Source organism: Triticum urartu, chromosome 5A (genome assembly GCF_056163025.1).
Source record: "Triticum urartu cultivar PI428250 chromosome 5A, HENAU_Tu73, whole genome shotgun sequence".
In the NCBI taxonomy this organism is placed as follows: domain Eukaryota; kingdom Viridiplantae; phylum Streptophyta; class Magnoliopsida; order Poales; family Poaceae; genus Triticum; species Triticum urartu.
Window position 1 is genome coordinate 439,033,627 of NC_141877.1, and position 16,254 is coordinate 439,049,880.

Below are 16,254 nucleotides of genomic sequence, written 5' to 3' on the forward strand. Positions count from 1 at the left end.
CGTCATGAAACGCTCTCAACAACTCATGAAAAGCTTTCCTATGATTATCTTCAAAGGAAGCAAGATCTTGAGAAATTGAGAGCGGCTCATGAAGATCTTCAAAAGGAAAACGAGTCACTTCGCGCCGAACAGATCAGTTCCACTCAGGAAGGATTTGAACCACCATGTCTTAAATGCATTGAGCGTGACAACGCTACTTCTGTTGCTGGGTGTTCTACTGCTGCTACTATTGCAATATCTTCAACTGTTGATGTGGTAACTAACCCCTCTGCTGAGGATACCACTGCTATTGCTGATGAGAATGCTAGGTTGAAGACATTGCTTGAAACAAGGATGTACAAAAGTCTCAAAGGGCATCAGACACTATGCGATGTTCCTAAAAGGCAGATCCTGAACCGAAACCCTAGGAAAGAGGGTCTTTGGTTCGAAAGGAAAATGAATGCTGATGGCTCTTACTAGAAACCTGAGCAGTACCCCAAAACCACATGGGTTGCTGCAAAGGAACCCTCAATGGATCCATCCACCCTGGCAGGCTTCAATTGTGCTAATCCCATTGTTCTTGATGAATCCTTTGATGCAAACTATAAACTGTTTAAGAATCAGAATCGTGAAGTGTTTGCCAGGTGTCGTGGAATTGTCACGGCAGATGTCCTTAGTGTCAGGACTTAGTCGCGAGGCCAACGCATCTATGTGGTAGCTTGAGAGGGGTTGAGCGGGACGAGAGACGCGATGTTTTACCCAGGTTCGGCCCCTCACGGTGGAGGTAAAAGCCTACATCCCGCTTCATTGATATTGATGATGATGATCATGGTTACAAGAGTGCTCTATCTCAAGAGCTATTGTCTAAACCTAACTTGTCCAACTTGTGGAACTTGACCCCCTTCTGGGGAGCCTTGCCCCTCCTTATATAAGTTGAAGGGGCCGGCCTACATGTAGAGTCCTAGTAGGATTAGGACTAGTCTACCTTCTAATACAAACCAGATACAAGTCCGGGTCTTAACTCCTTGTAAGGTAAATATTCCTCACGCCTTTCCTCTTAAACCGGCCCACCATTAACATAAACCGGCCTTCTGGGCCTTGGGCCTTGTCATTCATCTGACCCGTCCGCCGGGTAACCAGTGTGTCATAATGTTCCGGCGGGTTGCTTGTAAACCGCCAGGTCAGGGCGGGTCGTCAGTGAATCGCCAAGTGTAAACGGGGTCTCAAGTAAACCGCCAAGTCCAGTCGGGTTATACTTCCGCGGTTTACGCCGCGGGGTATATCCCCGACATTAGCCCCCAGTTTAATTTGGATTTATCCATGTTAAACTGATCCTATAAAACAAACACAAGAGCAAATTTGACAGATTATGCTCCGGGTTAAGAATTCTTGTAAACCGGCATCTGATGATCCTTAAGTCCTTGTCATTTCCTCCTTCTAGAAAATCCGGGTTAACAAGCCAGCTTCATACTCAATTTGTTGACATTGGTTTCTCACAGAGAAATATTGTGAAGAATAATCCACTTGAGTCGGCTTCCAAAGCGCCGGTTTAAGAAATATGGGTCTTGAAATACTTATCTGATATTCTGCCGGTTTGAAGATGTAAAACTTGCTGGTTTAATATTACCAAAATGGCCGGTTTATAAATATTGATGGCACCGGGTCATAATTGTTGTCGACACCGGGTCATGTAATTGATCTTCCTGATTTGCTCAAAACTGGTAAAATGAATATGTTCCTCCATTATATGCATAATACCTGTAGCCCCCAAGTCTTAAGAGGAGAACATAGTGATAACTTAAGACTTGCTCCAATAAGTGTTTCAACCTTGAAGAAATCCGGTTTGTTCATCTCAATCATATAAACTGAATACTCCATATATGTAGCCCCCAAGTACCGGGTTGTCATGCTTGCAGCAACCTGGGACTTGTAATTGCGTATAAAAACTTCAATTAGTGTAACCCCCAAGGGCCGGGTCATTATGCAATAATGAGCAGGGACTTTGTAAATATAAGCATGTAGATTTTAGCAGTGATGTGTAGCCCCCAAGGGCCGGCTTAGTAAGATAATACTGAACCGGGACTTGATATATACTTCAATGAAAATAACATCTTATAATGTAGCTTCCATCGTAGGGCTTGAACCCACGTCCACAAGGTTAAGAGCTTTTTGCTTTACCAACTGAGCAATGGATCCTTCAATATTATGGACGAAAACTTGTGTACCTTGAATTGTTGACAGGAGCAATTGGTAGCCCCCAAGGGCCGGCTCATTATAATATGATGAGTCGGGTCTTCAATAAGACTAGTAAAAATGACTTCGCATTAGCCCCCAAGTGTCATGATGCATGCTTGCAGCGACATGAGACTTGTATGTAATCTCAATTTGAATAATGTAGCCCCCAAGTGCCGGGTTGTAAGCCTGCAGCGACTCGGGGCTATTCCTTCCATTGTAGAATAAATCATATCCTTTGATAAAATAATAGCCATTGCGCTAAAGCAACTTTGAAAACTCAATAATACCGGTTATTAATAACCTCAAAATCCAGCCATGTTGGCTATTCAAGATAATATAATCCGGTGAAAACCTTATTCATTCAATATCATAATGAAAATTCAGCCAAGTTTGGCTATTTGAATAATATAACCCAATGATTTATAAGCGCATGATTCCAATGGCGCAATCCAAATATAGATATATACTGGCGACTTATAGTCCAAAGCCAGGCCGGTTTAACAAATCTGTTTCTGCATACAACAAGTTTAAAGTGTCCTGGCGGTTTACCGCCGGACGGGTCATAATGCCCAACATATAACCCGGGTTTATAACCAAGGCTGCACTTAAGAATAATCAAATATGAAATAGATCATACCTGTGACATTGAATCACATCATTGGTTTACCAACTTTTTTTAGTAAGGGTGATAACCCAAATCTTGAGTATGATAACTCACGTCATATTTTGCCGGTTTGTAATAAAACTGTGTCGGGTTGTAATAAACACCGAATAATCATCCTGGCAACTTATAGTCAACGCCAGACCGGGCTAAGAAAACTCCGGTTTATAATTGAGTTTGTACTAACAACTGATAGTTGAAAGCTTGTGCCGGGTTAAGAAACACCGGACTGATGAAATGACTTATAGTCTGGTCGGGTCAATGGACGCCGGTTTACCTTAAAACCTTATCAAAGGAGAAGAAACTTTGACAAAAGCAAATGAAAAAACTTGTAGTCGAGGCTTTTCAAGGGCTGCCAGGCCCAAACTCGAGGCTTTTCATGGGCTGCCAGGCCGCTGAGTTAAACCATTTGACAAAGCCTTTTAAGATGGGCCTACAACTAACCAATCGTCGTTTTAACTTTGACAAGTTCAGGGTCTCAATGAGAGTAACTGTCAAACGTTCGGTGGGTCATGCCAGGATTACCTGGATAGGAGTGGCTTACTTGATGAAGGCAGGTTAACCCGAGGTTTTAGGTGAATACACCAGGCTTCCAAGTCGTGGGTCGATACCCGGTTACAAGGGTCCTTTCAAACTCTTTGGTATTTGACACAAAGAGCCCCCAAGTAACTTTGTGAGTTGTGCTCAATGGGTGCCTATGTTTGAGTTGTGCGTACCAACAAGACTCTCTTTGGCCCCTTGGGTGTGAAGCTCCCAAGCTTTGTTGTGGCGTGATAGCCGGATTAATGGACAGGACTCCGCTTTGCAAGCAGAAGCCCCCATGTGATATATTTCTGAGCTGTGCTCGCCGGGTGCCTATGTTTGAGTTGTGGTGTGCAACAAACTCTCTTTGGCCCCTGATGATAATATTGTCTTGATAGCCGCATCAAGAGGGTAGTAACGCCATGTTCTCTTTGGTAAATACACCTATGTTTGAACAGGAAGCCCCCAAATAATCATATGAAGATGAGCCCATAAAGCAGGACACCCATGTTTGAACCGTGCATCATGGCAGCAAGTTCTCTTTGGCAACCTTTAATTTTCTGAGAACTAGAATCTTGCGAGAGATTAATTCTTTTTGAACCGGAACTTTAAACCGGATTTGAAAGCTTCAAAACTTTGTGAGAGACAGATTATCCTTGAGCCGGATGTTTGAACCGGATTTGAGAGTTTCAAAGCTTTGTAAGAGATAAATTTACCTTGAGCCGGATGTTTGAACCAGATTTGAGAGCTTCAAAGCTTTGCGGGAGAGAGATGTCTCTTAAACCGGATTTTAAACCGGAATCTTTATTTGGAGCCGGAAATTATCTGACGGCCTTTTAAGTTTTCACCAATATGGCGGTAGCCTCCGGGACCGGGTTATCATTGTCTCCAATGACCCGGAGTTCCCGAGTCATGTCATTGTAGCCCCCGAGTTTTAAGACTACTCGAGGAGTTGGCTTGAGACTCTTCATATTTGACCGTGATATAAACCGGTTCAAGTCCTGCATGGGAGAACTTGCAAGCCAAAGTAATTGCTCTTTTAAAGAAAATAATATGTAATACAAAATATACTGGACGGATTTCACCTGATATGTTAGGCCGAAAATTATCAGCCACGATGTTGAAGACCACGACGGTGAAGCTGAAATCAACCATGAATGAGTCGGCCGCGGGTGCAGACAGAGTCGACCTCGGCGTTGTAAGCTGGTGCGGACGGGAGAATCGACCATGACGTTTGTAAGCCGGTGCAGACCCACGAGTCGGCCGTAGGCGCGGACGGATGTAAACCGAACAGCAGGGCTGGTAGCTTGCACGTATATTAACCGAGCAGTATGGCACGGAGAAATGCTAGTGCAAAAATTATGCTGGCACGTGCTTCATATCTATGATATAACTATACCGCGGTCATGAATAGTTATCCTGCATAAAAATATTGCAGGACAAAGTAATTGTTTTTTGACAAAAACAATATATGTTAAATATATTTAAAGAGATATCACCTGATGTTTTGTCGGGCGAACCGCGACGAAACAGACCAAGTTTTAATACGCAGGTGATCCACAGTAGGAATTATGGACAACATCCAGCCGCCCAGCGCTAAGTCAAATTGGCTAGCATCTTTGACCTGATTCTGGGCAGATTTTATCTCCTCATTGCTTTAAGGAGTAACAGCGGCGTCCTGTCTGTCTAGCTTTTTTATATTCTTTTTCTCTTCTGGTCAGCACTAAGTACTGGGGCAACAGGGAGCCAGTGCGCCCGCAGACGGAGGTAGAAGTGAGGCTGGGCCTTTCAACACACCCGAAAATCCCTGAGCTCAAATCACCAGCAGAACAAAACCTATAGCAAGTATGTTCTCTGCATCCACCAAAAACTGGCATCATTAAACTGATGGAATTGTTTCTCCAGCATGTACATCCCTTCGTTTCTAAAATATCAGATTCCATTTGTGGAAAAGAGCATCTTTTGGTCCTTCGGTTTGTTGCAGTTTATCTTCAGCTTGCCGCAACGGACAAGGCGGCCCGCAGGTGCAGACGACTCAGCAAGGGCAGGGGTACTCGGGAAGAGTCCCAGCGCGGACGGGTGCGGAAGAAGCCGGCAAGGTCCGATGGCAACCCGGACGGGAGGCGACTTCGTCAGGAGGCAGGGCGGCCATGGTGACTCCAAGCCGGTTGGCGCGGCGGCTTGCAGTAGCGGCTCTAGGCCGGTCGGCACGGGGCAGCTCTCCGCAAGGGTGAAACGATGGCGGAGGCGTGAGGCGCCGCACGGCTCAACATGGTGGCTCGGGGCAGCAGCGAGGCTGGCCTGGTGCGGTCGACGGCGGCTCAACGCCACGGACTAGAAAACGCGGGCGCGAGCTCGTGCGCGGTCGAGAAAAACCCGCAGCAAAACGACTCAAGGCGAGAGCAAGATGCAGCAACGGCCGCTCGCAGTAGAAAACGGGCGGCCCAACGCCGGAGTGAGATGCGTCAATGGCCGCGGGCGGCGCGGGCAGGTCGAGCGGCTCAGGGGAGGCAAACCACAAAGACGGCGTGGAGCTGGCGCAGGGATTGCGGAGGTCGGGGCTCGAGCAACAGGTTCGAGCAGCGGTGGCCACTCAGAGCAGCGCACGGCTCGGAGGCCCCCGGCAAATTCGCAGCGGAGGAACGGACCGGTGATGCTCCGGTGGCGGGCAGAGCGAAGAGGCCAACAGGGGCGAGCGACGGGGGGATCGACCACGGCAGCTCAGAGGCCACGCCGGCCAAGGCAGGTAGCACGGAAGCCGGGTCAACATTGTATCCACTTCCAGATCATGATTGATTTCTTTCCCCTTTTTTTTTCTTCACGGAGGGCGACTCTGTGTCTCTATCTGTTTCCGGTCATAACTGTCTTCGGCGAAAAAACTTAAGCCGCCGTGACTCGAAGTGGCTTTCGTTCCTGGCACTTGACGTTTCGGCGGAACATGCGATTGGACTAATCGCTGGATACGGCGCACAGCAGGCCGTCGAAATTCTCTTGAACCTTTGTCGATCTCGGCGGATCGTACAACGCGACGGCGGCGTGCACAGATAATCTTAATCTCATGCCCCGCCGCAGCAGAACATTTCGTCAATCTTGACTGATGAACTTTTGTAGTTGATGTAATTTTTTCATTTCAGTTTGAGCCGAGAAATTACGAACTTCTCGAACCCTATAAAAGATCTCTTCAAGAACTCAACACCACCATGCGCAGGCCGCACGGTGGGCGCCAACTGTCGTGGAATTGTCACGACAAATGTTCTTAGTGTCAGGACTTAGTCGCGAGGCCAACGCATCTATGTGGTAGTTTGAGAGGGGTTGAGCAGGACGAGAGACACGATGTTTTACCCAGGTTCGGCCCATCACGGTGGAGGTAAAAGCCTACATCCTGCTTCATTGATATTGATGATGATGATCATGGTTACAAGAGTGCTCTATCTCGAGAGCTATTGTCTAAACCTAACTTGTCCAACTTGTGAAACTTGTCCCCCTTCTGGGGAGCCTTGCCCCTCCTTATATAAGTTGAAGGGGCCGGCCTACATGTAGAGTCCTAGTAGGATTAGGACTAGTCTACCTTCTAATACAAGCCGGATACAAGTCCGGGTCTTAACTCCTTGTAAGGTAAATATTCCTCACGCCTTTCCTCTTAAACCGGCCCACCATTAACATAAACCGGCCTTCTGGGCCTTGGGCCTTGTCATTCATCTGACCCGTCCGCCGGGTCACCAATGTGTCATAATGTTCCGGCGGGTTGCTTGTAAACCGCCAGGTCAGGGCGGGTCGTCAGTGTATCGCCAAGTGTAAACCGGGTCTCAAGTAAACCGCCAAGTCCAGCCGGGTTATACTTCCGGTCGGTTTACGCCGCGGGGTATATCCCCGACACCAGGTATATTGGTACTAACTGCAGGAATGGCCCACCTATGAAGAAAGTCTAGGTGCCGAAAAGGTTGTTGGAGAATCTTCCTGTGAATGTTGTCATGACACCACAAGTGAAGAAGACAAACCCCAGACCACAGGCTTCATATGGTCCAAAAGCTTCATACAGACAAAGGACTCACCTGAGTCGCACTAATGCAAATGTTTTGCAGGGAAGCCATACTCAGGCCTATGAATATGAGCGTGTTTCATCAAACCACCATGTTCATAAGACCAAGAACTATTTTGCTTATTCTTATGAGTACTATTGTCCACCTGCAAGACTTTTTGCTAGGGCTCCAAAGCCAAAGTTCTCAGATGCTGCACTTAGACTCATTGCTTTGAAGCCACCCTTAAAGATGTGGGTGGCTAAGAAAGCTTAACTCTCTTTTGCAGGGAAAGGTCTCCAGCCGAAAACCAAAATCGTCTGAAGCTATTGCTGGGGACCTTAAACATCTTGTAGGGCGCAAGATCAAATGCCCAAATGGTCTTATTATGTATTTTGTTCCTGAGTCGCTTGCGACTTGCCCTATCAGTCATAACCTCGATCTAAGATTTCATAATCCTCTTGCTCGTCAAATGTTTATGCTTCACAATTCTCTTCGTGAAGCCTATCCCCCTAACTGCACTGTAGGGTACGACACCAGCTGCTTCAGAATGGATTATTGATAGTGGGTGTACTAATCACATGACTGGCAAGAGAAGTCTTCTCATGTACTCAACCTTACGTCCATCTGACAAAAATCACATCACATTTGCTAACACTAGTAAAAGCAAGGTATTGGGTCTAGGTAGAGTTGCAATCTCAAGGGATCAACACATGGATAAAGTCATGCTTGTTGAATCCCTTGGTTTCAACTTAATGTCTGTCTCAATGCTTTGCGATTTGAACATGATTGTGATGTTTGAAAAATATCGTTGCCTTGTTCTAATGGAATCTGATAAGTCTCTAGTCTTCGAAGGGTATCGGAATGATGATTTGTACGTGGTAGATTTCTTAGCAGGACCATAACTTGCCGTATGTCTTCTAGCAAAAGGTTCTGAATGCTGGCTCTAGCATCGGAGGCTAGGGCATGCTGGCATGAGGAACCTGCACACCCTTGCAAAGAAGAATCATGTCATAGGCATCGAGGGCGTCAAGTTCAAGAAGGATCACTTATGCGGTGCCTGTGAAGCAGGAAAGATGACGAGGGCCAAGCATCCCTCGAAGACAATCATGACAACGACTCAACCCTTCGAACTGCTCCACATGGACCTGTTCGGTCCCACTCATTACTCAACTCTTACTACTACTGCTTGTCTCCATGGCTTTGTCATTGTTGATGATTATTCAAGATATACTTGGGTGCATATAATCCTCTACAAGACTGAAGTGCAGGATGTCTTCAGACGCTTCGTCAATCGAGCCATGAACAACTATGGCGTCAAGATCAAGCACATCAGAAGTGACAATGGCACTGAATTCAAGAACACTGGCCTAGATACTTATCTTGATATTTTGGGCATCACACATGAATTCTCAGCTCCGTACACGCCGCAGCAGAATGGCGTCGTGGAACGCAAGAACAGAACACTTATTGAGATGGCCCGGACGATGCTTGATGAATACAAGACTCCGAGAAAGTTCTGGCCTGAAGTCATTGATACTGCATGCCATATCATCAGCCGTGTTTATCTTCACAAGCTTCTGAACAAGACATCCTATGAGCTCCTTACTGGCAAGAAGCCAAATGTCAGTTACTTCAGAGTATTTGGTGCCAGGTGCTGGATCAAGGATCCACATCACACTTCAAAATTTGCACCAAAAGCACATGAAGGTTTTATGCTTGGATATGGAAAGCATTCGCACTCCTACAGAGTTTTCAACCTCTTCCACTATAAAGTGGTTGAAACTGTGGATGTGCGGTTCGATGAGACTAATGGCTTGCAAAGAGAGCACCTGCCAAATGTGCTAGATGAAGTTCCATCCAGTGAATCAATCAAACTTATGGGAACTAGAGAAATCATACCATCTAAAGCTCAGCCTGAAGAGGAACTTATCATCTCCGCACCTGATGAACCTGAAGACAATGCTCAGCCTGAAGACAATCCTTCTAATGATGACAATGATCAGCAAGAGCAAAATCTTCGTCCTGTTCATCCTCGTGTTGCAAATGAAGTACAAATTGAGAGAATAATTGATAGCATCAATGCACCAGGTCCACTCACTTGTTCAAGGGCAACACAGCTAGCAAATTTCTGTGTGCACTTCACATTCGTCTCAATATATGAACCCAAGAAAGTTGATGAAGCCTTCATGGAACCTGAATGGATTCAAGCTATGCAAGAAGAGCTCCAGCAGTTTGAGCTGAATAATGTATGGGAACTGGTTAAGCGTCCTGGTCCTCGTAAGCACAATATAATAGGCACTAAATGGATATATCGCAACAAGCAAGATGAGCATGGTCAAGTTGTCAAAAACAAAGCTCGTCTCGTTGCTCAAGGATACACTCAAGTTGAAGGGATTGACTTTGATGAAACATTTGCTCATGTGGCTAGGCTTGAAGCCATACGCATACTGCTGGCCTATGCAAATCATCATAACATTCTTCTGTATCAAATGGATTTGAAGAGCGCTTTTCTCAATGGCAAGATTGAAGAAGAAGTATATGTTGCACAACCGCCTGGCTTTGAAGATCCAAAACATCCTGACATGGTGTACAAACTCAACAAGGCACTGTATGGCCTCAAACAAGCCCCTCGGGCTTGGTATGACACACTCAAAGACTTCCTGAAGAGCAAAGGCTTCAAACCTGGTTCCCTCGATCCCACTCTCTTCACGAAGACATATGATGGTGAACTGTTTGTGTGCCAAATATATGTGGATGACATTATCTTCGGCTGCACCAATCAGAAATACAGTGAAGAGTTTGGATATATGATGCAAGAGCAATATCAGATGTCCATGATGGGTGAGCTGAAGTTCTTCCTTGGTCTTCAAATACGTCAGCAACGCAACGGCATCTTTATATCTCAAGAGAAATACCTCAAAGATTGCCTGAACAAATTTGGAATGCAAGACTGCAAAGGCTATACGACGCCAATGCCAGCCAAACATCATCTGGGTCCCGACGACAATGGTAAAGAGTTCGATCAAAAGGTATACCGCTCCATGATTGGTTCCTTGCTTTATTTATGTGCATCTAGGCCAGATATCATGCTTAGTGTTTGCATGTGTGCCCGGTTCCAAGCGGCACCAAAGGAATCGCATCACTTAGCTGTGAAGCGAATTCTCAGATATTTGGCTCACACCCCAACACTAGGATTATGGTATCCAAAGGGCTCAGAGTTTGATCTAGTTGGATTCTCGGATGCTAATTATGCTGGTGACAAGGTGGATCGCAAGTCTACATCAGGCACATGTCATTTTCTGGGACGATCACTTGTATGTTGGTCTTCAAAGAAGTAGAAATGTGTATCTCTCTCCACTGCTGAATCTGAATACATTGCTGCTGGATCTTGCTGCGCTTAGCTTCTATGGATGAAGCAAACACTCAAAGACTATGGCATCCATCCGAAGCAAGTGCCACTCTACTACGACAACGAAAGCGCCATCAAGATTGCCAACAACCCAGTTCAGCACTCGAAGACAAAGCACATTGAAATTCGTCATCACTTTCTCAGAGATCATGTTATGAAGGAAGATATTGATATCATACACGTCAACACTGAAGAGCAATTGGCAGATATCTTCACCAAGCCCTTGGATGAGAAGAGGTTTTGCAAGTTACGGTATGAGCTGAATATCTTGGAATCCTCAAATGTTTTGTGATCAGGCACACATCCTAACACTTAAGCATGTTGATGATATAGATGTGCAACACATGAAGTAAAGTATATCTTCAATTAATGAAGACTTACATTCTGAGTGTGAATAATATTAATGTGGAATTTGACTTCGGAGCGCCACGATAATTGTGCGCCGTGTCTGAGCCTAATACTTCCTATACGGTGGGTAACGCCACCACCAAAATTCTTTCCTTTAAAGTGTCTATCTCATGGCATTACATTTGTAAAGTCTTCGCATTTTGTTTGTCTTCAATGATTAAAAAGTTCTCCTGTTTATCTTCAACGTACTAATTTGGTTTCTGTCCTCTACAGCATTCACTTATAGCTATGGCTTCTTACTGAACCTTTTGAACTAAGTGAATGTGATCGGACCCTAACCCCTCTATGCTTCTTCCCTAAGTCTATCTATCCAAATCATATGCATTCTATTGACACTGTCAAAATGTCTTCTCTGCATCCTTGTCAGCGGAAGACACAGAGACAAACATTAATCCGTTTTCAATGCCAAATCCTTTTCACCAAAATCCGGAGAAGGGGGAACGACCACCCGACAATCCAGGCGTGCGTGGGAACGTGGAACAACCTCCGATGTGTTGCATGATAGCCACATGTTCTTCAGATGTGAATCGCCAGGGGCACCTGTGTAACAACACTGTGCCGTCCCTATCCCTATAAATACACGCCTCACCACAGTCATTATCCCTTCTTCCACTCTTGCACAAACCCTAGCGCCACCACTAGCCCTCGACGATGCCGGCGACAAAGCGCTTAGCTGTCACAACCTCATCGACGCCGTCTTCACGCCGACCGCGGACATCGTCTTCTCCGCCGTCGCCGTAGGTGTCCTCCGTCGCCAAGTTAGGGCATGGACGATCGAACTGCTCGGCCTCCTCGCCCACTCCGTCTAGCAGTTCTTCGTGTGGTAAATAAAACCTCCTTTTTATGGCCCCTTTGATCCTATAGATTCATCACTTTCTACCACAAGTAGTTTCTGTTCACACAAGTTGGATCTACTTCATACTGCATCTCATAATATGCCTAGTATGTTCACTTATGCTTCACAAAGTAGTTAGATTCCTCACTTGTACTTATTCGTGCATTCGTACAAATCTGGAACCAACTCTCTATCTATGAGTGAATGTCTTCGCACTATGAGGTCAATGTCTTCTAAACTGATTTATCTTCAAAATCTTCTGAGAATGCATATGACCTCTTCCCCTTCCCTCGCACCTTAATGCTGTCACAGGTACATGTCCGTGGGAGAATTCCTTGGTTCTCATAGTCTGCATTCATTTGCAGAATTCTTATAGCATCATATAAATTCTCTTGAAGCCAATTCTTGTCTGACTAGTAGACGGAAGACTTTGACAGTTTTGAAGCATTTCAGTTTAAACTTCATGGCATCAGAAAAATCTGCAAGGAAGGGAGGCAGACAGCGCCATGGAAACACTGCTAAGGACCTGCCACCAGATCTCTATGAGCTATACAAGTCAGATCCAGAAGAGACCTATGGAGAACGCAAGAACCGAATCCAATGGATTCGAAGACATTGGGCAGAGGAATGGTTCAAGTACAGATTCGTCACCGACGAATATGCTGAGAAGAGTGCCATCAAGGGCCCCTGGGGAGATATCATATACAAAGGTCTTCAGCCCAAATCACAGTCCGAAGCTATTGCTCAAGGCTTTTACCCCTGCATGCTTCGTGGACCTCAGCCTGCTAATGCCGACCCATCTTCTCTGTTATGGTGTCGCGAAGACAATCTCTTCAAGCACAACTATCAGTTTGCACAGAACTCTGCCAAGGAAAACAAGAAGTCATTGGGATTAGACTTCAACCCAGGCCCCTCTGCGCCACGTGCTGATGGCACACGAGAAGCTGAACCCAATCTGGTTGGGCCCTTCTACAACATAGAAGGTCTCATCACTCATATTATGGTTCAAGGGGCAGTCGTGGATCAACCTGCAGACGATGCTGAATCTGATGAAGCACCTGCACCACCGAAGCCAAAGACGCTGAAGAAGCCTAAAGCTTCAAAGCCTGCCCAAGCACCAAAGGTCTCATGGGCGAAGCCTCTGGCTACTGCACCTCCTGAACACAGTGTGCAGTCTAAAGATTTGCCACGCATCTCCAAGCCCTCCAAAATGAAGATGCCCTTGCAACCCACTAGCCAAGCACTGACTGATGCTGCCATTCTACGCAATGACGCCATTGATCTGTCTAGCGACGACGATCTTGGCGATGATGCTCTTGAGCAGTTGATCAAGAGCAAGCAAGAGGCAGAAATCTTCAATGACCTCCCTCTCTTTGATGTTGAAATCATCAACACCTTCATTAATGAGTGGTTTGACAGCCCAAATGTCAGCTTTGATGATCTTCAGCTTCCGATTGGCCTGAGCGTCGCCTTCCACGGAGCCATTGCTCCTGAGCTGGCTCTAGCTCAGAAGATTGTTGAACTGAAGCATAAGATTGATTATGAAAAAGCTCAGTTCAAGAAGCACATGTCCAAGCTCAATGTTGAAGACATTCAGAACTTTCAGACCATGATGCATGAGCTTAAGGAAGCATTCCGAACCAAACGCGAAGAAGCCAAAGGTTCTCGTGAGCGCATGAAGGATCTTGCTTCTAAATGTGTCCAAGGATACAATGAGGCTGAAAAGCGCAAGGCCTTGGGGCGACCAGGAATCGACCCCAGAATGGCGGCCAAGAAGAAGAAGAAGCCAGTTGTGGCAGAACCCGAAGCACCAAGGCAGGAAGTACATCCAATTGTCTTCCCAGCCAGTATGACAGGCTCGAAGCCTAAGGTCCCCACAATGGCTTCAGAACTGAAGAAAACAAGGGCTGCTGAAGCTGAAGCCAGAAAGCGCAAAACCAAGGGCACTACTGATGATGCTCCTCCAACCAAGAAATGCAAAACCAAGAAGAGAGATCGGGCTGCTCCCACAGAGCCCCTTAATGTCGAGCCAATCTCAGTGGCTCTTCCTGCATCTGAACATCGTGAGCGCCAGTTGATAATTCATGAGCCTGCTTCCACAGAGGCTCCTGAAGCTGAAGAAAATCCTGAAGTTAATCCAGCTGTTGACCCCACCGCAGCTGAAGACATTGGTCCTCACGACAATGTTGAAGATGATGAAGTCCTTCCTCAGATCGAGCACCAATTGGTATCATCGCCTGTGCTCACGCACAGAGAACTCATCAGCATTGGTCGTCCTCTGACGCCAACTGCTCAGGATGCATCATGGGCTGATCACCCACTGAGACAAGACACTCCAAGCTCTCCCCAACCGCAAGCTACCCCACCTGTGCAAGATGACGATGACTTTGAGGCCCAGCACACTCCATCTCCACAAGCGTCCCCCGCATTACGCAGGCTTCGCAAAGGACCAAGGCCCCAAGTCACTCCCACAATGCACGTGTCTGAGTCCGAAGCCAAAATGGCTGAAGAAATTCCGGCTGCATCAGCCGATGAAGAAGAAGCCCCAAGAGTTGAAAGAGTTGCTACACCCCTGTCCCACCAAGATGTTGTTCTCGAGGAGAACGTGTCTGACCCTCCAGCTTCTGAAGTGGAGGTTAACAACCCTGAGGCGGCCACCAACATCACCGCTGACGCCAATGACGTCGTCATGGCTGAAGCCAGTGCGGCGCCTGAAGCCAATGAGGCACCTGTAGCTACTGCGGTGCCAGAAGTTAATGCTGAAGCACCTGAGGTCCAAGCACCTGAAGCAACTGTGGCCCCTGAAGCCCATGAAGACAATGCCAATGCTCCTGTTCCCCCTCCAAGACCTCATACAATTGAGCTTGCATTTAATCGTGGGCAGCCTGTTATGGTCCGATGGCCCATTCTGACTCCTCCGCCTGCTGCGGGTCCACAATTTGAGTATCACGTCGAGCACAGACCTCAAGTCCAAAAGCCCAAGCCAAGACTTCCACGATTCTCAGGCACTGCCACTTCACCTGGGGTCTTCAATGTGAATGGCTTCGTGGCACATAATACCTTCTTCAACAGCTCCAAGAACCCTTATACAAGACCGCGCATTTCCTCAGATCGGTTCTGGAGCTATCAGCAGCGCAGCTACTATTCCTGTGTCCTATACAATCAAGGGCGCATATTTCCACATATGCGCCTCGACTCTGAAGCTATAGCTGGACTGCCCTGCCTTGAAGAAGCATTGGATTGTTTCAGAGATGCTGGTCTGTTGCAATTTGTCACAGATAAGGAGCACTGGAATGAAGAGCTTCTGCTACAGTTCTATGCAACTCTCCACATTCGAGGCTACAACAGGGATCCAAAGACTTAGGTCCTTGAGTGGATGACAGGAAATGTCCATCATGAAGCTAAACCTCTTGATATCATTGAGCTCACAGGCCTGCCCACTCCTGGTGAATACTATGAACCAGGTTGTCAACAACACCAAAATGCCTTGGAAAGCATCTTTCAAAAGCTAGAACCCAACATGAGTCAAATGCTGAGAATGATGGAGCCTTTGCCTCACGATGCTGAATACCCATCTGAGTTCTTTGTCGAAGACCTAGAGTACCTGCCTCGCACCATTTACCACATCATCAGGAAGACTCTATGGCTTGTCAAAGGACACTCATCTGCAGCGAAGCTTGAAGGAGCAATGAAGACTTTGGTCTTCTATATTTTCAATGGCATCAGCTTCAATGCTCAAGACTTCTTCATCAGGCAGTTGGCTGCGTCTGGCTCCGACATCTTTGGGTTGAAATTCTATGCTCCATGGGTCATACGTCTGATCAAGCGTCACTCAGCCTTCAACTATCAGCCGTCTGCGCGCAGTCATCTTATATTCTTGCCCGAGGTTGATCTGTCAGTTGAAGCCATTTACCCAGAGCCTGCTAAGGATCCCATTTATCTTCACAATGTTGATCACCAAAGCTTCACCCAACCCATTGAAGGAGTTCCAGCAGTCTCTCGTGTTTATCCCCTTGCTGGAAACACACGTGCCCCTCGTGCTCAAACTGATGCCACTGGTAGCACCATTGCGCAAAGGCCTCGACGACGATCTCGTGTCCTAAATGACCGAGAGCTTCTCGTCGCGTTGCATCAGAAACAGGACAAACATCACGACTGGCTTAAGCGTCAGATGCAAAGTCTCTTG